Genomic DNA, 22,148 nt, shown 5'->3' on the forward strand with positions numbered 1-22,148 from the left:
TTAGCAGGTTGCTTACATACGTAGGTAGATAATGTTAAAATAAAATATAGGGAACATAAATTTTGACTTAGTCTGTACTAGTCTGTAGTCTGTAGTAGTCTGTACCTTATCATAACACATTCATTTTTTGTATGTAATATACAAACTTGCCTTTATTTATCTGGGGGCACGGCAGTGCCCCACCAAGTCGAGCAAAAAAGCGGCACGGCCGTACCATCCTTTTCTCGAAGCAATTCAGGCCATTTTCGACCCCCTGTAACTTCGTTGTGGATAAAACTAGAAGACTGAATTTTCAATAACCATGCAGGCATTGTAAAGACACGGTATATTTAAAATTTCATTAAATTTGAAACAGTAGTTTTAGAATAATAACGGGTCAAAGTTTCTTAATTATGTCACTGACTCACTCACTCACCGATCATAAAAATTTTAAGGCACTTCTAGCAGACCTAGAAGCTTCAAATTTGGAATATAAGTAGTGTTTGGTGTATGAATCAAGGAAAAAATAAAATATTTTATATAACCAAGTAAATATAGGCGCACGGTAGTGCCCCTGCCAAATCGAGCAAAAAATTCCCGTCATGCAAATTAAATCCGCAAAGGATGGATTACCTACCTACGGACAAAGCACATCAGGCTACCAGTGCTACCACTTATAGTAAAATTTTCTTAATGTACAATGAACTTTGTGTATTGCAAACTAAAGGTTGAAATTTAATTAGGGAAATTGATTCAGTACGAAGTATCAAAGTTACGTTTATTCATTACGTACATTACGTAGCCAAAAATAAAGATTCTTGATTCTTACTTTAAGTTTGCGATTTATGTAGGTAGGCAACCTACCAAACTAAGTTAACGCACCTACGTACCTAGAAGGTACCGAAAAGAAAATACTAAATACTTAATTTAATTAACACGTATTTCCATGCGATGGCCGAGTCAATATAGGTATAGATGCGTGCGTGGATAAGACTTGGTATTACATGGATCTCACAACTTTTTACCGTAGAACAACTGAGTTACGAGACTTGGTTTTTTTGACAAGTATTGTTTTTGATGGGATATTATTATAAAAACAATAAGTATATAAAACTTGGTTCACAAAGAAAGTGGCCATGTCGTCCTAATTAAACTTGCATCAAGAAGGCAACAAATTATCGCTTGACAAACTTATTACAGTAACGATGTTTCACTACTGTTTCTTCTATGAAATCATTTGTTAAATATTTTATGAAGTAGGCACATAGCTATAGAGGTACCTACTATAGCTATTGAATCCAATTTGTTTTAATAAATAAATAAGGGAGCGGCGTGCGTCGGAGAGGTTCTGGCTTCAAGGTCGAAACGTTTTGATCTCAAACGCCTAAATTGCTTTCTTTGTAGTATAATTACACTACAGATACGTGCAAGATTTTTATTTTGCCACACTACACGCTTACATTATCATCATCAGCCATATCCGCCACTGCTGGATATAGGCCTCTCCCAAGGAGCGCCACAAAACTCGGTCCTCGGCCTTCCTCATCCAACCACTACCGGCTACCCGCCTAAGGTCGTCAGTCCAGCGGGCAGGAGGGCGTCCCACCCTGCGTTAGCCTGTTCGTGGTCTCCACTCGAGAACTCGTCTAACTACAGCAAACTCAAGCAGGTCATCCTCAAGCACAAGTAAATTCTCAACTGGCAACCCTATTAAACGCACCAGCTGTTAAAATGGCGGCAAAACAAAATGGCCGTGCGTTTTAGGTTATGTCGCAAAACTATTGACCTTCAATACCGGTATTGAAAAAGCGAGAATTTTGTCCGGGATCCCGGTATTACGCAATACCGGTATTGCGGTATTGCATTCCCTAATCCTTATATTATAAATGCGTTGGCATAAATTAGTTGCCGCTTATAAACTCAAATTTAAACTAAATTATGATCTTGTACATGGTAATGTATGGAAAAAAAATGTGTCTAGCGGTCGGCCCATCTTATGGCTACGGTATCCTTTCATGTGCATCTCCGACACGCTGTTGGCCAGTTTTTTAATTGAACTATTCATTCACAGGGCACCTAACGCTCGTTTATAGTTTTTAATTCATAATTGGTGTAGCCTTTTTTGAGTTTTAAGAGGTCTTTCTAACCGAACAGAAATAGATTTTTATTATTTCAATTATTTGAATTATATTGTATGTACAAATATACAATACACAATATAATTGTGTATTGTAGATTTGTCGAGGCATATACATGATACGCCTGTACAATTCAGGCACAATTGAAGTGATCTGCGTGTAAAGCCGTCGCGAGCGAAGGGTCTTTGAAGGTTGTGCTCTATAACAACACCTTTGTAACCGGCTCGAATAGAAACTCGATACGATTTTATCGCCCCAACTTTGTGTTGTAAGATTGTGAGGGTTTTCGCAGAATTTCCGATACCGGTACAGTACCTACGCCAGAGATGAGTTGTTGGTAGAGGTAGATATAGTTACATATTTTAAACTTAAGAGTTTGAGATGAAAGTGGATGGTATAGTATTAAAGATAAAAGATAATATACTCTTTATTGCACACACACAGAAACAGTTTCACAAACATACAAGGAAAATAAATTATTGCTAAAAGCCTTAGGCCTTATTACTAAAAGTAATCTCTTCCAGACATCCACATTGAAAGGAAATATAAAGTGGGTATAAAGAAAGGGGTAACGTGTGAAAGTAGGCACTAAATAATTATAAATTATTTCATAGCAATGAGGGACTACTTATGTAATAATATCAGTAGGATTTACATGGACAAAAAGGTGGCAGAGTATACCAAGGTTACCAAAAAATATATACGAGTATTACTTTAACTATGCTTTTTATGCTATTCACCCAAGAAAGGTCTAATTTAGTTAAAACTTCTCAAATTATTCTGCAAGACGAGAACATTGCCCTCTAAGTGCATCATAAAATATATTCACTTGTCTAAAGACTAACTAAAACTCGGGCCAAAATGGCGGCTCGGCCCGTAAAGATGGGATCAGTTAATTGGCACGAGTAAATTTTGGAAAGAAAGCTATACTTACATTCATATTTCTTTGCATTCAAATAATCTAATGACACGTTCTTTTAAAAGATACACAGACGCCTTTGATAAGCAATATGTAGGTACTTTCGGAGTATAAAAGATAAATAAAAGTGCGAGGGTCGCTTGCTCATAAAAAATCAATGAGAGGGAATGTACATAGATAAACTCTGTTACAGATATTGGCTAGTTTGTAGCATTATACTTGTATAGGGTCGAGTGCTGAAATAAGTGTTGTTGTTTGGATAGGGTCGCAAATTATCATGTTACTAGATCAGGAGATGTGACAATTTTTAAGATACTTGCATACATTATGCTCGTTATGCTCACAACTTAAATCCTTTAATTGGTTGTCAGAGGTGACTTGCAAGCGATTCACCCGCTTTTCCGATAGGTCGCAAGCTGTATCGCCATCACGTTTAAGATGAGGCTTGAAAATATAAAAACATCAAAATATAAATATGTATATGGAAATTTAGCGATCTGTAGCAATTTGCCGGCCACATTGTATGCATAATGAATACACCACTACCCCCGCCCGATACCATCGGTCTCGTACGCTCGTAGCCCGTAGCTCGTAGCTCGTAGCTCGTAGTCTGCTACGAACTGCTACGACTACGAATCACTGTTCGTAGCTGATACATTCAGTGAACTTGCGATGCTGAAAGTATTTATTTGTAGGAAAAAACTCAATGGAACCCCATGATTACAAACATTCCCTAACCTTTTCCGCAGTATTTTTGATTTATTTATACAAAATCAGATTATGTTTAAGTATAAGATAATTATTTTGCCACAGGTACCTACTCCTTTTCATCACATCCAAATCCAAAAAAATTGCATCTTTCTCGCCCCAAAAAACAGAATTATAATGCTGAGTATCATAACTTACTACGAGTACCTAAATTATCATTTTCCGCGATCGAGAATAAAATGCAGAAATATGTTTTTATGAGTCTGTAAAGCCCACGAAATTGTTTTTACAATGCCAATGCATGTATCACAATCACAATACAAAGTAACAAATAACCATATATCTTTTAATTTCCTGTAATATACTTTCAGTAATATCGGCCTGCAATATAGTTTAAAATATTTATAATTATGGCCTTTATGAGTTGTCCCAACTGATCATTACGTGGCAACTCTACCGCACGAGCTATCTGCTAGCTCATCTATTTTATTATTCCGTTCAAGTTAGGTCCTTACGCCATTGCGATAAGGTCCAACATAATGTCGACCTACTGCCCCGTAGTGCCTTATGGGCTAACAGGCCGCGATATTGTTGGATGAGTTAATTACCTATAAATTGCCTTACAAAGGAACGTTTATGCATATTATGTGGTTTAATATTTATGTTTATGACATGCTCAGATAGAATTTATGGCAACATTGACGCGTGCTGAATGTAAATCGAAGGTAATAAAATATTCATTTTGGGTAGCACCACTGTTTCATGAGTCAGTATGGAAATTCTGAAACAATAAAACATATAATAATATGTATGTCCCTTTAGTGTCCATGTCCAATTGTCCATACACTATAAACTGAATAACTTCAAAGGCCGTCGCTGCCTCATTCTACAGTCTCGATATAAGTATTATTATTATAAATTCTTTATTGCACATAAAAAAAAACAGTGTACATAGGCGAACTTAATGCTAGTAGCGTTCTCTACCAGTTAACCTTTGGTGATATCGAGAAAGTGGTTGGTAGTGCGATAGGCTGAGAGGAGAGAAGTTTATCTACTTAAATCGAGACACAGAGATATACTTACTTATACATAAAAACTATACAAATTATATACCTACATATATAAATATATTCCTACATTATATAATATACCTAATACCTACCTACTAATATTATTATTGTTTCATGAATCGCCACTGTTCCTATTCCTACCCACATTTTATGTTTGTGTCCTTTTATTTCATTGGCTCGTCCTGGCTGGAAGGAAGTCTTCTAATGGAGTGCAAATATTTATGCTCGTTGTGAATTGCAATATTGTAGAGTGAGAAATAATATCGAACCAGCAAACTTAAGTTTTCTAAGGTTTTATACCTTAGTACACCCTACAGACAGATAGATTGTTAGCATATTGTTGGATTTCCATTATAAATTGCAGAAAACTAACGTACTTACGAAGCTGTATTGCTGATAGTGACCAGGAGTCTCGCAGGCATGTGAACAAATGCTACCTTTTCATTACTTATGCTTTTCCTTATTATGATGTGTTGAGTTTCAAAGTAAAATATAGAGCTCAATACCTTAACTAATTAAAAAAAATAGTTAATGAGCACATTTACAAATTAATTAAATGTAATCGTCGATTTTGTATCAACTACTATACAGGGTCGAAATTCATTGATATCAGATCAGCTTCTTGAACGAATCCAAGAATTTATATTTTTGCTCAGAAGGAACCACATAGAAAAGTCTCAGCTCAACGACCATGTCGCCTGTCAAACAATCTGTTCATCCGGCCGTTATTGAACACTTCTCTTACATTAAATTTAAAACTTTATGGACCCTGTCGGGTAAAATGCAATGAAAAAATATCCTTCCACAACACACAATGTCAAACTTAAGTGTGTTCTTTTTTAAAGTCTTATGTTAAGATTTAAGTATAAAAAAAAACTTTTTGGACAAAGCAAGTTTGGTCACATAATTATATTATGTATACCACCCTGTATATTGTGTGCTTAGTCGAGGTCTGTAACCGTGTACCGATATCCAAGGCTGGCATTACAATAATAACAACACGTCATGTCGCTAACTGCTGTAATGATAATTTCAGCTGTACACGGCAAGGCTCTGCTAAAGTAATCGAATAAGTTCTTTTAACATAGTTTTTGTTTGTATTGTTATAAATGTATATTATGTATTTCTGTGTATGGCCACGGTACTATAAACACGATTGGCCCCACTTTAGACTTCGGTTTTTATATTAAACCTACCTACATTATATTATTCTATCTATATTTAAACCTTCCCACGTTTATCTACATCGTCCGGTGCACCTAATTTTAAATATAAAATGGTAAATGTTATGAGGTAACATTTCATAGAGTCCTCAGAGACTGCTCACTTTTCTGCTTCTGAGTCCATAAATCTAGTCTTTATTTTACTCAAGAGAAACTCTGCCGTCATTTTAGTTCCATTTTGTTAGAAATTATCCTTTTGTTATTATCTACAATGGATTTAAAATACCAGAATTTCTTGAAGTAGTATTTACGTAGAAGTATACCGAAGCACGTTGCTGATGCTTTTATTCTAGTGATTTGACGATGTATATCACAGAAAAATCTATGTTGTTATTTTTATATTGACGAAGCATGTTGTGGATTACTCGTATTTATTGTTTGAATTTTCATATCTTATTTATATTTTTTTTTGCATGGTTGATTTATTATTGTGAATTTAAATACAGTAGTATACCTATTTCCACTATCATTTTCCTATATTCGTCCATAAAACATTAGTACCTACACCAATATTTATTTCCGATGTCCTCGATTGAAGATACTCGATTCTGCATTGGCTCTAATGAATACAAATTCTGCCGCAGAGACATCGACAGGAAATGAAGCAAGAATCCCTTTCTACTAAAACATTAGTTTACCAATTTTCATTTTGTTATTGCACTTTTATGAATTTATTAATCAATAAGTATCTAAAAGTTAATAATAAATTCGGTGATAACATAGGCTAACCAAAGTTAAAACGAGAATTTCTAATAGAATTTTTTGATACCGATATAGAGCTTGCCATACTGTCTTGTTTAGATCCGAATGTCACGGAAAAATCTAGTTACAAATAAATGAAAAATAGCTTTTTTATATAGTAGAATGCGAGCCCGTTGTCTGGGTTCATTTGAGCCGAGACGGCGATGTGACTGGTCCGACGGTTGCAATGGTTCATTTACGTGAACAGCCTACACCTAAGACCTAAGCAGATAGATAGGTAACAACATCCTAGGTTACTACTATATTATTATTAGCCTATTATTAAAAGGCGATTCGAACAAAGGTGCATAGATTCCACATGGCTTTTATTTACGTATTTATTTTGCGCGTTGAATTTCCTGCAAACGTTATCTTGTATTCGTTTATTAACATTGATCAGTCATACCTACGTAATGTAATGGCGACTACAAATAGTAAATTGACGACCTTCGTATTCTATTAAATATTATAATCATCTGTTTATAGTAATAGATTGGTACGCAACAAGTCAATAAATGTTTAAATGAAAATGTATCAATATCATGCACCTACTAACAAGGACTATAATTATTTGTCCAACCTTAAAATACTTTCCATCGATGATTAGGTGCTTATTGTTAAGATATAAGTTATGTTATAATTGGTATAAGTATAACAATATTAAAGTTTAAATTTTGAATTTTCAGGTATAATATGCTCCAACCAGGATCAATAACGCTGAAAAACGTTGCGAAATGAAGATGGAAAATGATCCTCAACAGGTATTATTATGATTTCTCTGTGCCAAAATGTGTATATATATTTTAAAATCAAAATCAAAATCAAAATTATTTATTTGTTGAATACCTAGGTGAAGGTATGGTGTTATAATAGGTACATGTTGCTTAAAACTATATTCTACCCTAAGGGGTGTACAAATTTGCTGGTTATTCACACCAAATACTTATAATATTTATGTATAACTACATAATGCTATTTACAACTTCACAAACACAAATAAAGTAGGAAAACAAGAAGTCAAACGGTATCGGAACTGGGTCAATGACAGCCCCACCGAGAATAGACTGGGGATGACTTTCTATTGTTAACTTCTGAAGGAAACTCGTGACGCAACGGGGAATCGCTCGAGCGCTTTCCTCGGCCCGGCTGCTTTTAGCTCAGACTACGCTCTATGCGTAGGAGCGTAGGTACAGTGGGGTTATCGCGAAGTCAACACGAAATAACATGCATTTACGAAGTAATTACCGTCAAATTAAATACATTTTGAATCGAACAAGATCGTACACAGTTCCGAAAATTTTAATTCATTTCATTTGTGCAACAGCTAACCTAACCGAACACTGGTACGAAAATATAAAAATAATTTACGTAAGAATATTAAATGGGTTACTTTGTTTGTCGTCTAAAACCTAGATTTATACACGCTGTGATGTTTCAGACGAGGTGGTAAAATAAAAAGACCTGCCTGCCAACTGTTTACTTTGAATATTATTACTTTGGTCACGAAAACAAGGAACAACAATTTCGTTCGCGGGTGCGGTATTCAGAGGCTTCAAATTATGCCCCGTTCTGAAGGCCTAGTACGGGGCGCATTTAAGACGTGACAAGAGTTTTGCATCGCGCTCACTCACATCGCGCAGCCTCAAGAGTGAGCGCGACGGAGAACTTTTGTCACGTCTTAATAGCGCCCCGTGCTACAGGGCCAGGTCTAATGAAATTTGAAAATGGGGCGTGAGAGGCGTCCTTTGGGGACAGACCTACTTTGTCCATAGTAATTATTTAAACAGGTCTAAATAGACAGACAAAGGAACTCTCGAAAGTTAGATTCATTCGAGAATATCCAAAAGTAGAACAAAAAGAGCTGAGTCACCTCCTTTCGGCTTAGAAATCTTACTACACCAGACCTATCTTTGACGGTCGAATGGCGTAGTGGTTAGTGACCCTGACTGCTATGCCGAAGGTCCCGGGTTCGATTCCCGGCTGGGGCAGATATTTGTTTAAAGACAAATATTTGTATTCGGGTCTTGGGTGTTGATATTTATATAAAAAAAGGTATCTATCTATTTATTTGTGTAGATATATCAGCTGTCCGATACCCATAACACAGGCTCTGCCTAGCTTGGGGTCGGATGGCCGTGTGTGAGATGTCCCCACATATCATTATTATTATTCTATTCCTATACCTTGTACATACACCACTTTTCCAACAGTCTGTATTTACTAATTTTCACCTACATACTTGATCGAAGTGGTTGAAATACTTTTATTCCTAATTTTGACTAAAATGTTTCATGTGGTGGTCAGTTACCCACCTCCGATCTAACAATCTGTGTATCATACCAGGTCGGATAATATAATTCTTCTGACTTAATACTAAGTACTTTTACGTAAGTATCTTAATTAAGAATGTTCTGTTTCGCTAAGGCTTGATCCCGACATCGATCGATAGCGTAGTTATAAGCCCACAAACGTGCTGAACCCGTCCCACAGTTTTATTCTTAGACGTCGGTGTACTAAGTTAACTCATAAAAGTTTATTAAATTCTCGGCTACTGCACTGCGCTATATCCTGACACTACGTACAACAGTTAATGTATGTGCTACGTACGAAAATAAACACGGTAATTCTCTTTAACAACCAGTTAATAGCAATTAAAAAAACAACGCCATGTAGTTCTTCAGTCTTTGTGAAATTCACGACAAAAATTAAGCTTCCCCGTAAATATCCTTTTTTGCTGCTTTTAAATTTCGCTTTAACAAACACACAATGGACTGGAGTTTATTTTTCTTTTTTTTATATATTTTTTTATTTTGGGACGGCTTTTTGGCATTATAAGTACTTTGTTCACCACATTAAAACTTGGAAGGTCACTTCTTTCGCAGCTTTACTTTACCAGTGGGTATAGCCTGTTTTCAATATTCAGATGAAATATTAATTGGAGAAATTTCCTACCTTGCGCCAATTAATTTCACTGTAATTGGAACGGGTTATTCCACTACGGTGTTGTTACTGGGAATATTCTGTACTTCGGTATTTTTCTCTTTAGGTGTTTTGTTTTATGGCCGCTTTCTTCAGTGAGAAGTACCTTAGCTAATGAATGCTGAAATAACCTGGTGAATAGTAATCACCTTTTTTTAAAGCAGTAGGTACCATTCAACTTGAAGGTCTTTAAGAAAACAGGTAGACAGATTAGTGTATCTGAGAACCATATACTTTGCTCTGTGTCAATCTCTTATAGTATACTGCATATCCTGCTGGGGCAGTGCCCATAAATCAAGTTTGATAGTAGCCGAAAGAGCACAACGTTCTGTCTTAAAGGTATTACTGAAAAAGCCGCGTCGATATTCCACAAAAACGCTCTATGAGGAAATGACAGTTCTAAGTGTACGTAAGTTATTTATTTTAAAATCCTTCATTACTGCATACAGGCACACTGTAAACTCAAATAATTACGCGGACATCCTAGAGAAACGTGTGTTTAAAATTCCTTTGCCTAAAATTAAAACTGCTTTTGCAAGGCGTTTTGCACCCTTTATAACAGCTCACATATTTAATGAAATCGCCAGGCAATGTAATATCAAACATTTATCCGATAGAGAAGCCAAAGTGGTAGTCCTGCGCTGGTTGACCGTATCATCCTACTCCGATGCAGAGAACATGTTAATGTGCGTTTATTAGCTATTTATTATAATATATATTATATTATTCTTTTATTATTTCTGTATCTATGTATTCCATATGTTATATATATTGTACTTTTAGCATACGTAATTACTTATATTTTTATTTTTTATATGCATGCCTAAATAATTTTAATACAACAAATCTTTTTATTTTGCGTCCTGCGTGACAAACTGTGTTTTACGGCTTGTTTTTGTGTAAGTTCGAACCTGATCTCTCACGATACAGGTGTTACCTAGTGTGAGGATCACAGTGTGTTGTTATTTAAGTTAAACTTTTAAATTTTAATAAAGATTTTTTCATTTCATTTTCATTTTTCATGTACGGTGGCCTGCGCCTAAAAGTATACAGGCGGAGTTTTTATAATAGCGATCTCAAGCTCACATGCTGCTCAAGCACATCCACATAAACACCACTGCTACACACATCACACACAACACGTCTCCGGATTTATAACAGATGTAGCTGGTCCCTTCATCATCAGGGATCGCTATTTTTTAAACTCCGCCTGTATACTTTTAGGCGCAGGCCACCGTACAATTGTACAAGGAAGCATGTTAGATAGCAACTCCCGTAATGCGCGATTAAATGTGTCACGAGGATATTTAACGTACATATCGAGGTCACTTGCACTGAACAAACAGCTCCAATGAAGGTACAGTCGGCTGAAAATCTTACTCAGATATTTATCAGAGGTCTATTTCTATTCCGTTGTCGCTGTCGTCTAGTTTTATATGAGTACGTAATATCTTTCATACATTTTCTGTGAAAAGTATACCAATAAATCGTGTGTAAAAAATCAGGAGTATTATTTATTATCCGTTATGCAGTACACAATGCTGTCGTTTTTGCAAAAAAATAATTAAACATTGGATTTTTGTAGAAGTGTCTAGTTTAACAGTTTTCAGTTATTTGTCATGAAATTGGTAAGTACTGGTACGTATACATATATGTAGTGGTGGCCACTGCCGGTCTACACTGACTTTGCACCTTTTCAAAATTAAGCCTCTCATTCACAGCTAATGCGGTAAATAATACTAACTCACGGTTTCTAAATTTTTATATGAAACAAAGAATACATTTCAATGGAGTCGACTGTACATCGACTGAAGTCAATTACTGCCTGTGTGTAAATTAACTATCACGTTGGGGACGGACGAACGCCATTCGCTGTAAATAGAATTACCGGTAGCACAGAACTTTTTGAATAAAATGTTTCAGGGTAGCCCGACTGAAAAAGAGGGGTGCTATTTAATATTGAGACGTGTAGGTACAAGAGGCGCGCTGAAAAACTACTACACCGATTCCAAAAAATCTTTCATTATCCGATTCATCAGGATATCCGGTTAGCTATTTTTTTCCCGGAATTACCATGAAAAACTATTTGGGTACTTACTCAAAAAAATCTTTTCAAATTTTCCTAAAAGTATTAACTAAGTAAGTACTTACTCTTCTTGGGAAAAGTTTATCAGTTTGACCAGTCAAATTTTAGATCATCTAGTAATTTTCAGTAAACATTGAAATTTTTGTTTAAAAAAGCTAAAAGTGTTCGTCTCGCGTTGTAACTTTTAAGTACGGGCCTTAAAAACAGTCCATAACAATATTAAGGCCTTGTCGTTCCCTCCCTCGCTCTTATTTACAGTTAAATCGTATTCGTCTTTTTAGACTTCTTTTCCTTGAATATATTTTCGAGGTTTTTCGTCCCAAATTACTAACCCATATAAAACAGCTTCACATTGACCTTTACTTAAATGTTTTCAGTATCTTTCTTGTTGTAATGACATAGCTGAATAACGCTACACTGGGTATTAATTAAGTAACTAACTATAAGTACCATAGTTATAATGTCATAAATAATAAACATAAAGCACTTAATTTAATGAAAAAGAAAATACACAAGTAGGTAATTTGATGTGAAAAGCATTTAATTAATAAGCATAAGCCGTGTACTTTGAAATTAAGGCTTTATATTGTAGAATTGATATGAAGTGTTCATAATGTCCGTAATTAATATATTTTCAATTATAATTTAAATTACTTACCTGTATTGCAGTTGTATAGGAGTAATCAAGATGGCTTTGCTTGAAGCCAGAAGTTGCTTGAACAATTGCAATTACTAAAGTTTTAATTGCAACGCGTAGGAAGCAAACTGAATCAACTGAATGAACATTCAAAATTTAACTTAGAATATGACTGTTTTGTAATACTTTTATATGTAGATACCTAAGTTACCTGCCTAACTACACTACCTATAGATTGTACTGGATGAAACATAATGGAAGGACTTAACCCGAACAAAAAATTATAAAACAGGGGCGAAAAATCTGTAAACTGAAGTGGGCTGCCATATTATGTATGGCGAAAAACCCATAACTGGTAGAGTTCATTTGTAATTAGTAGAGATCACGATGATCTTTGACAGGTAGCCGGTAGTGGTTGGATGAAGAAGGCCGAGGACCGAATTTTAGTATTTATAATTTATGGTTGTATGATCAGATCAGATCATTACATAGTAGGACAGTGATGATAACATATGTATGTAGGTACTCATAATATTGAAAGTTACATAAAAGCTTAGATAAAATGCATTTAGGTATTTAATCTTATCTGCCCCTTTGCTGTCGATATGTAGGCACATTAATAAAATAAATGTATTTTAACATAGCTCAATAAGTATTAACAGCTGAAAATTGCCAATATTTTTATAAACAAATATACCTACACTTGCTTCTCTGAAATCTTTACTGAAACCACATTAAATTAATTTAACATACTCGAGTGAACAATAACCAAAAATGATTAAGTATGAAAACCAGAAATTGGAGTAGAAACATTACAATTATAAACCTTTATTCTTAGCCACCAAGTCAAGTCCATATTTCAGTAAACGAACGAAATTGACCGTAAATATCGATTGTCGATCCCGACTACTCCCGACGATATATTTTATATTAGACGAAAGGTTTCCTTTTCCGTTGCTTTGCCATTGTATCCATGGTTGCAGCAACCGACCGTACTGACCCGTATAAAATATACTAGCTTTATGACTATAGCATCATAATAGCTGGTAGCGGTGGCTCGGTTTTTTATATGCAGATTTTTGCCGCAACGGCGCGGAAATGGGAGCGCAAAAAAGGGTTAAGACTAGAGCTTCTGCATAGCGCTTAGTGAATTTACCCTGGTACGCGTAAGGTGCATAGAACTATGTTTGTTTTTAGTTCATTTGCGAATTTCCGCATAAATATTCCTAAGTGGCAGGTAAATAAAATACTACATTTTCTTTATAATTTCGTAAAGATTGTTCCCTTTCAGTAAAGTGCCTCCTGAAGGTAGGTAGTACGTTTAGCCCAAGTTACTGAGTGCCTTTATAACTTAGGGTTTACGAGTATTTGCGCTCAACTTTACTAAGTAGTACTTAACCAACCTACCTATGACCACAGACTCTCACCGAGGAGAGAAAATTTGCTTTTGAGTTGTTTTATTGACTAGCAACTTAACATTGTTTTGGCCAAAAGTAACCTGAGTACTGACATTGTTTAAACTGATATACCTACTACGAGGGAACAAATTAAAATGCATTTTTTTCTTTAATTTTTTTTATGTAAGTAAAGTGTTCTAATTTCTTTTCATACCTTTCTTATCAGGGTAGTCAGGTGAGCCGTAACGAGGGAAAATATGAGCTCCGAGCCCCTGCGGAAAATATAAAAAATAAGTGGCGTGAACCCTAAGTACAAAGATATTTCGGGTATTTTCATCATGTCGAGGCCTGTTAGCGAGAAAGGTAAATAAAATATTCCTCTTTCACCTCGGAATTGAGAGAACATCGTGAAAGAACTGTTTTAAAAAATATAACGAGATATTTAGATGCGTAATCGGCGTTTCGATTTAAGTATTCGTAGAGTGTCGTTCGCAAATGCTAGCAGTTTGAAGATTTTTAACGGACCGAGACGTATTTTTGGAGTGATTTCGTAAGCAGCTCCCGAAAGAGTCCCTGAATAAATACGTCCCACGCAAAGGCCATTGAAGCGTAATCGATTCGACAAATAGCCCCGGGTGGCTTACTTCTTTTTTTACTCTCAACTTTTATGGGCACCCGCTGAGTTGAGCCAAATTGCAAATCGAGCTTACAGGAATCAACTTTATTAGAACTCTGTTTCTCTTATTGAAAAGCGAGCAAACCTGGGCCGACCGGGATGTATTCAGCAGAGTATTTTATTTGGGGAGGCATCTGAAAGATGATAAATAAATACTGTCTACCTCTAAATACCTACTTATAATTGTTGGACCGCGCTAAGCGTCCTATGGATTAGAATAACGACATCATTAATCTAGGTTAGGTACCTATGTAATAGAATAATATTAACATACCTACTGAGGGAAAATTGCTTCAACGGCAAAGCATAGATTCTTTTATAGATGTCCGCAACTTTAAAATAAGATAATGGTAGCTCTTAAAAGGAGTCTCAAAGCTTTTAATTGCATCGAAATCGTCCACCGTGAAGCGGAAAATTTTACAGGCTTTGTTTTTCTTTTGACTACAAAATATAAAGCATGATAATGTGGCGGAATTTCTTGGCAGTAAATTTAAAGCGAGTTTGCAGTAGTGTTGTTGGGGGCTATTTTATTGGGTCACGAGCAGCGGTGGCCTGGTGCGTGCTGCGCCATGCGATAAGCCCGCCTTCACACGTCTGTATTCAACAATGTGCGAACCGTTTATAGAACTGCTGTTTTGTTTGTGCCGTTGTTCTACTTAATTTCCCTCGTCCACTTATGTTCCGTAGCGTGTGAAAGAGTTAAGGGGCACTTAATACGTTGACTCTGAAACTTATTTTAATGTGGAAGGGATAACCCTTCCAGAGTCTATAAATAAAATAATGGTAATGAGTAATCGAATGGAAAATATACTTGTTATAACTTCAATTTTCACGCGATAATAAATAAAATATTGTATAATGGATAGAAAAGGATTATAATGGATGGTAAACAGCATTTCAAGACGAAAGACAGTCTAAAATTCAATAAAAAGTACTACCAACAGATTTTTTATGTATTAGTTTTTGTTTTCCCGAATTTGACATAATCGTTTTTGCTAACAATACCACATTTTCAACATCCTGTATACTTTACGCCGTAAATGGCGTAAGCAACTTCATAGAGTCACAAACAGATGACGTGATGATTCAGTAACTAAAACTGTTTAGATTATACAGTCTAATTCTGGAAACCCAAAAAACGCTGAAGCCCAACAAGTAGAAGTAAGTTCATAATGATAACCCGATGATCATGCCGGGGTCATGGCGATATTCGATTCAGGTTTCATTCGACCAGTTCATATTATCCTAACGAATATTATAAATACGAAAGTAACTGTGTCTGTCTGTCTGTTTGTCTGTTACTCTTTCACGCCAAAATTACCGAACGGATTTGAATGAAATTTGGTATATATGGTCTAGACCCTGAGAAAGAACATAGGCTACTTTTTATCCCGGAATTCCCACGGGAAAACTATATGGTGGTTCAATTCCTGCCCGGGATAGTGATTTGTTCTCTTGGATGTAACCGAAAATGGCTTATACAAATAATGACTCAAATCACAGGTATTGCCCCTGAGCTTGGCTTCGCCTTAGAAAGTTTTTCTGTGGGAATTATGGACTAAAATGTAGCTTAGCATTAATTTAGGGTTTAGCCTACTGCATGCCACATTCCATAAAAAGATAATTAGCCGTTTCCCCGTGAAAGATCTATATACCTACTCACGACCTGAAAGTTTACATTAGAATGGCAGTGTCCCACGTCCATCCACCATTTTAATATATACAGGGTGGCCCAAAGAGTGACGTCCAAAAGAAAATGTTTGATTCCTTAGGTCAAGGGGTAGCCAAATCACCCCCATGTATGTTCAGCAATTTTTTGTAGTTTAGGAGTTATGATTTTTTTAAACAATTTTCTACGAAAATCTACCTCAGTGGATCAATTATGTTTTATTATTTTTTTGGATAACTTTTATAAATTATTTTTTATTTTTGTGTCATCCTCTTAAGTTGTTCTTTTAACCATAAAAGTTTCAGCTTCCTAGCTGTAATGTAAGTTAGTTATTTTTATGTCGAAAGTTCAAATTATATCATCGAGCTAGACTGCTCTGAATTTTCTACTTGAAATTAAAAATAGAAATAGATATTCTCATGGTCCCTTATTAATTTTAAAAACTCTGCAAGGTTCCAAAATATCATAAAAATAAAAATAAACTATTGCTTAATGGGGTATTATTTGCAGAAAACAGCCTTCAAAGGTACTTGGGTGGAAATTACCTAATTTGTAAATTGATTCAGAAAGTTGAAAGATTCCTGTTATGTCATTACTAAGGACTAATTCAGTTAGAAAAGTAAACTACTAAAAATTGCTGAACATACATGGGGGTGATTTGGCTACCCCTTGACCTAAGGAATCAAACATTTTCCTTTGGACGTCACTCTTTGGGCCACAGTAGGCCAGCTTCAACCTAAACACAATCTTGGAAGTATATTTAAAATTCACCCTCTTATTTGTTTAGAAAATACAAGATATCAAGTTTAAACTCTGTTGATGAGACGCCGTGCACGATATTGTACTCCTTTTGTGTTGAGATAACGGTTGTGGTCAGCCCATCCGCATGCCCGCACGAGTCTGAAGGTTTAGCACGAGACGCAAGATGAGCGGCAAGTCGTTTTGTTGCGTCCCCCACTTTGCACGGCTTCGAGAGCGAGTGCGACAACGAAATCTTTTGTCACGTATTGACGTGCGCGTCTTGCACCTCGTGCTAGGCCATTTGGAGGGTAACTCTAGTGTGACAGAAAACTTGGAGTGAGAGCTATCATGCAATCTGGAAGATTAATGCAATATAATAGAGTCGTGGTTATTTACTTGTCTAAGGATAGCCTCAAAAACTTTTTTCATTAGCTCGTAATCTTTTCGGGCCTTCCACCGAATGTAGGTATATTAAATTAGAGTTCGCACGAAAATAGGAAACTTGAAATGTGGTCAACGATGACCGTGATGACCGATGCACATCGAATTAAACATCATTATGGCGTGTAGGAAATCTCCTAGGTAGATACCTATATGTGTTAATGTTTTCTATGTCTTTCCTTTGTTATTTATATGTATTTAAATTGTTAATGTATGTACATCATACGAAGGTGAGTGGAACGGAAAATTTGTTACAGTTTACGCACGTAAAATATTCAGTAGCGTCGTGCACCTCGCGAATTGAACACCAAATGGTTGGTGGAATATTTGCACACTGTACAGCCGGCGCAAAACATGGTATTAACATTTTAACACTAAGTACTGACGACTGATAGCACTAACAATCAATAGAGCTTATACATAATTACTTTTTTATATTGTGTAATAAAGAATAAATAAATACTGTATAAAAATGTAGTAATTAAATTTTATATTCTACCATTCTTTCACATTTAAAATGTGACTTTAACAAACCACCGCCACCGTACTGTTTGCACTGGGGTGGATATTTATCTATTTTGCTAACTCTACTTATGTTTGCCTATACGTTCTCACACTCGTGTTCAAGTTGGTTAGGCAGAAGGGGCTGCAGTTGTGAATACTACGTATGATTTTATACATTATAATAATTATAATGGTTGTTGGTATAGTAGACAGTTGCCACCTTTCCATCGGTACATACATTCTCAATCATCACCTTGACTGTAAAACATTGACATAAAATAGGAGTCCTCTACTTTCAAAGTTTTACGCTCGTTTGAGTTTTAAGTTCTGCCTACTCGTTATGTAGATGCTACTAAATATGTAGCTGTTATTTGGCATATTTCTTAATGCCTAATGCGATCTGCATGCCACCAAAACTTCAGCTAAACAGGAAAATACCATGCCGTGGAAACATTCCCTAATGTAGAACGCGTAATATCAGCAAGATGCAATAAGCTGTGCTTTATATCCGCCTTTTATAGAATATAGAATAGAATAAACATCCTCTAATGGAGCACACTGTTCCGTTCCGACCGAGAACATAAATACTGACAGTTTCTTATATACCTAAGTACATAAGTTAAACTTGTTTACGGTTTGTTTGTCATTATATTACATGTAGTGTAGGTATTATGAAACCTCTTTGTACAAATGCTGCACTAGCTTTTCACTCAATTCAGTTGTGTTGGATAACGTTGCGAGAGAGGGATTGTTGTATAAAGAAAATAGTTAGGACTTTTGACAACCTCTATACTAATATAGGCATCATGATAAAGATAAATGTTTTTGTTCTAAATAAGTTGTAGTATTTGTAGAACCTTTTCATTGCCCGTGAGTGTAATGACATAACTGTTTTTAAATGTACTTGCTCGTAAATTCAATAAACAAAATCATTATATACCTACCTATAATAATGAGATTTCTTCAGTCTATCTGCTCGATACCACTGTTCTAATTCATTCTATGTATTTGTATAAGTATTATTCCTATGATATAACCTGTCAACTGGCGGCCATTTCTAGATAGAGAGGGAAAGTCTATTTTTACTCTGAAGGATACCGCAAGGTCCCGAGCAGTGGAAGGGGGGTTTAATAAATTTAATTATATTGTAGAATTTCAAACGTAGGTACATAAATATGTAGTAGGTAGGAGCTTACTGAAAACCAATGATATCTCACTGTTGAAAAACGATTCAGAGAAATATGATAAATCCCTAGTAACGAGTTGAAACAAAATTCATAAAATGCCAATGTTAGTTAAATAAAGTTGAACAGCCACGAGTGAACTCAGATCACTGTTTGAGTAAAATATTGTTATGTCGGTTCCGAGTATTTTCATCCTATCGGTAAAGGACAAATTGTATTGTAGTACCTCTACTTATCTAGTTCAGCGCTGTAATGGTAGGTATCTTGGTATTTTATAGGACGTATAGACCGAGAACGTCTCGCTATGAATGATGATAAGACAAGGATGAGATACCTGACATTCCTTACACTACCTTCCCCGCCTTTATTGTGCTTTCAAGAGCCCATATTCTATCTCACAGCCCGACAAACGTATATTTTGTTTTCTCTTTGTGGTATATCATCCTTATAACCGTGTCATAAAGTTTATTATTTTCGCTGGGGGAGAAAAAGAAAAATCTTCATATAACCTGTTGACAGCTATTTCATTTTGTAGGCGAATTTTTCATGTCGCTGTAAGCGTAGACTGTGATTTTGTTTCGGCTCTTTTCTGTGATCTGTCGCCGTAATTTTGCGACCTTGTGAATACAAGCGAAGAAAATTACGTAAAAATGTTTGCTACTGGCTCCGTATACATTTGGTTACAAATTGGTCTCATAAATGTGGTGTGTTACAAAAAGAGAAGTAATCCGAATGAGGTCAACCGTAGTGGTTGCCGGGCAGCTGTTAGTTAGGGCGGATGAGTCCGTGCCTCCCGAGCGTAGGGATTATAGAAAAATAGGCCTGTATTTGAGGATACATTGAACAGTGGACTTTTGGTTTCTAGGAATGGTTTGTATTCATGTTTTTGTACCTCGAAGAGAAACGACAGAATTACTTTTCAGACCTATCTATAGGTAAGTATATAAATATTATAATTATCCCTAAGTATACACTAAAAACAAAGACAAAGTTACAGAACAGACAAAGAGCCATCTTTATTAATAAGATTTCAATTAAAAGAAATCCCGTTCGAATCATCCCGGACTGATACCCCGGACAGATCAAACTACATTAAATCCCCTTCCGCCCTTAGGGGAGGGGGTTAACATAATTCCAATCCTAGAAAAGGTCATCATCGGTAGTAGATAAGTGGGTATCTTACCGTCGTAAGATAAATCCTCGCTCAGATGAAAGAGCCTTGATTTTCTTTTAAAGGATTATGAAACATGTCCCATCCCCTGGGGTTCATTTAGCCGTTAAGAAAAATCTCTATTGTAGGTACATTGTGTGATTTATTAATAGGAAATACGTAAAACAATATCTATTCTTTTTCATTACTTCATAATGTACCTAAGTATAATTAATTATGGCAAGACATCTAAACAGTAACTGTTTCAAGGGTCCAAATAATTGAAATAGAGGATTTGTCACCGTGGTGCGTGGGTGAAGATAATAATATGTAAGCCGTCGTGGGTCCGATAGTATCATTAAAATTTGCTGTATGATTTCAACATATAAAGGGTACATAGTTCACCAGTCAGTCTGAAAAGCACCAATCAAACATGCTATCCGGGCTTACTCTGGATTTACGACTGCGTAAACTTCTATTGCATTGCATTTAGAAGTTGCAGTAGCTGCGTTCTAGAGTATCGTATTCCAGGGGGGTCACTCTCTAAATCGACGAACAAACGAACGAGAATTGTCACTCAATCGGTACGCTTAATACAAAGTCATAGAGTCGTGGTTAGCGCTGCAGTTTTTTGCTCCAAAGCTTTGGAGCGCTACGCAAACCATGGCTCTATATCCATTGTATTAAGCATGCTGACTGCGTGAAAATTTGTGAACGTTAGTTCGTGGATTTGAGAGTGACCCCCCTGGAACTGTAGTAACGTCTCGGGGCTACAGAATGGACGAAACCGCCCAGCCTCATTGTGGTAGGAAGTATCACCTTACTCATTGTCTGGAGCCGGCCATCAGAAGCAGTAGAGATGATTGTTCAGGTGTCCTGGCGCGGAACCAACACGGCCCTTAAATAGCTCACCCTGGACCCTAGCAGGACAGTCTCAGTACTGGCCTTAACGAAGATACATTGAGCCTTCAGACCAGATTAGTTGAGTATAATTATATCATGTAAACAAGTTCAGTTGTACGACGGTTTTGTGTGCCTAAAAAGTGATTTAATTTTAAAGTGATCTGGTAAGGTAAAAGAAAATGCAGCGTACGTAAGGTTTTGTCTATGACAAAAACAACATACCTTTGGAACGCCTTGGGCCGCGCTATAGGTTATTAAAAACATTATAGTATAGTATTATTATTTTGACTTAAATTATAATACTCACCTAATAATCCGATACTGTTGTAACCGCACCGGCACTCAGAATCACAACAAGAGTACACTCGGCAAGTTAAAGCACTTCACGACTGAGACACAGTTCCAATGAGAGGTAATTGATCTATTGTCTGATACCTCAAGGTTGCAAGTTCGAAGACGTTCCCACAGTGTAAAGGTGATAGCACATCGAGCAATATTGACGTCTGGCGAAATAACGCACGTGGCCACAACTGTCGTGCGGCGAAAGCAGCCGGACGCGTCAATTTGAATTTTCGTGCATTCTGTGACGCGATCGACAGCGCAGTGTTCGGTTCCGTTAAAATGTACTTCACTGACGCTAGTGTGTAGCTAGCTTAATATTGTTGTGCGGTGAAGCAGAAATAATGCTTAGTGATGTCTGGTTGACAGTTCTATCAATAATGAGTAGCAGAAACTAGAATCGAGAAAAATACGGTGTAGGTATGTTTTGGAAATGTAGGTAGGTAGTTATTAAAGTCAGTGGGGTAGCTGTGATGAGTATACATACGGTATATTATAGATAGGCGGGTAACGAAAGCGGTGGTAGCTCAACAGGTAACATGTTGCTCTTCACCAAAGAGAGCCAGGTTCGAATCCTGGTACATGTACTTACAAATGGGATATTTTTTGTCCCCACACCACAGTGAAGGAAAACACCGTGAAGAATCCTGCTGCACATCATATT

At 36.3% G+C, this 22,148-nt stretch overlaps 1 protein-coding gene across 1 annotated transcript in view; it reads right to left on the bottom strand.

Moving 5' to 3' along the window:
• The window catches only part of LOC105391166 (calcium/calmodulin-dependent protein kinase type II alpha chain), a 48,193-nt gene extending 26,516 nt beyond the window's left edge, over positions 1 to 21,677 (bottom strand). Inside the window, exon 1 of the mRNA XM_011562603.3 lies at positions 21,453 to 21,677. The gene's annotated coding sequence lies outside the window, so the exon portion shown is untranslated. The remainder of the gene's footprint in view (positions 1 to 21,452) is intronic.
• Positions 21,678 to 22,148: the final 471 nt, after the last annotated feature.

This window comes from Plutella xylostella, chromosome 22 (genome assembly GCF_932276165.1).
Source record: "Plutella xylostella chromosome 22, ilPluXylo3.1, whole genome shotgun sequence".
Taxonomy (NCBI): Eukaryota; Metazoa; Arthropoda; class Insecta; order Lepidoptera; family Plutellidae; genus Plutella; species Plutella xylostella.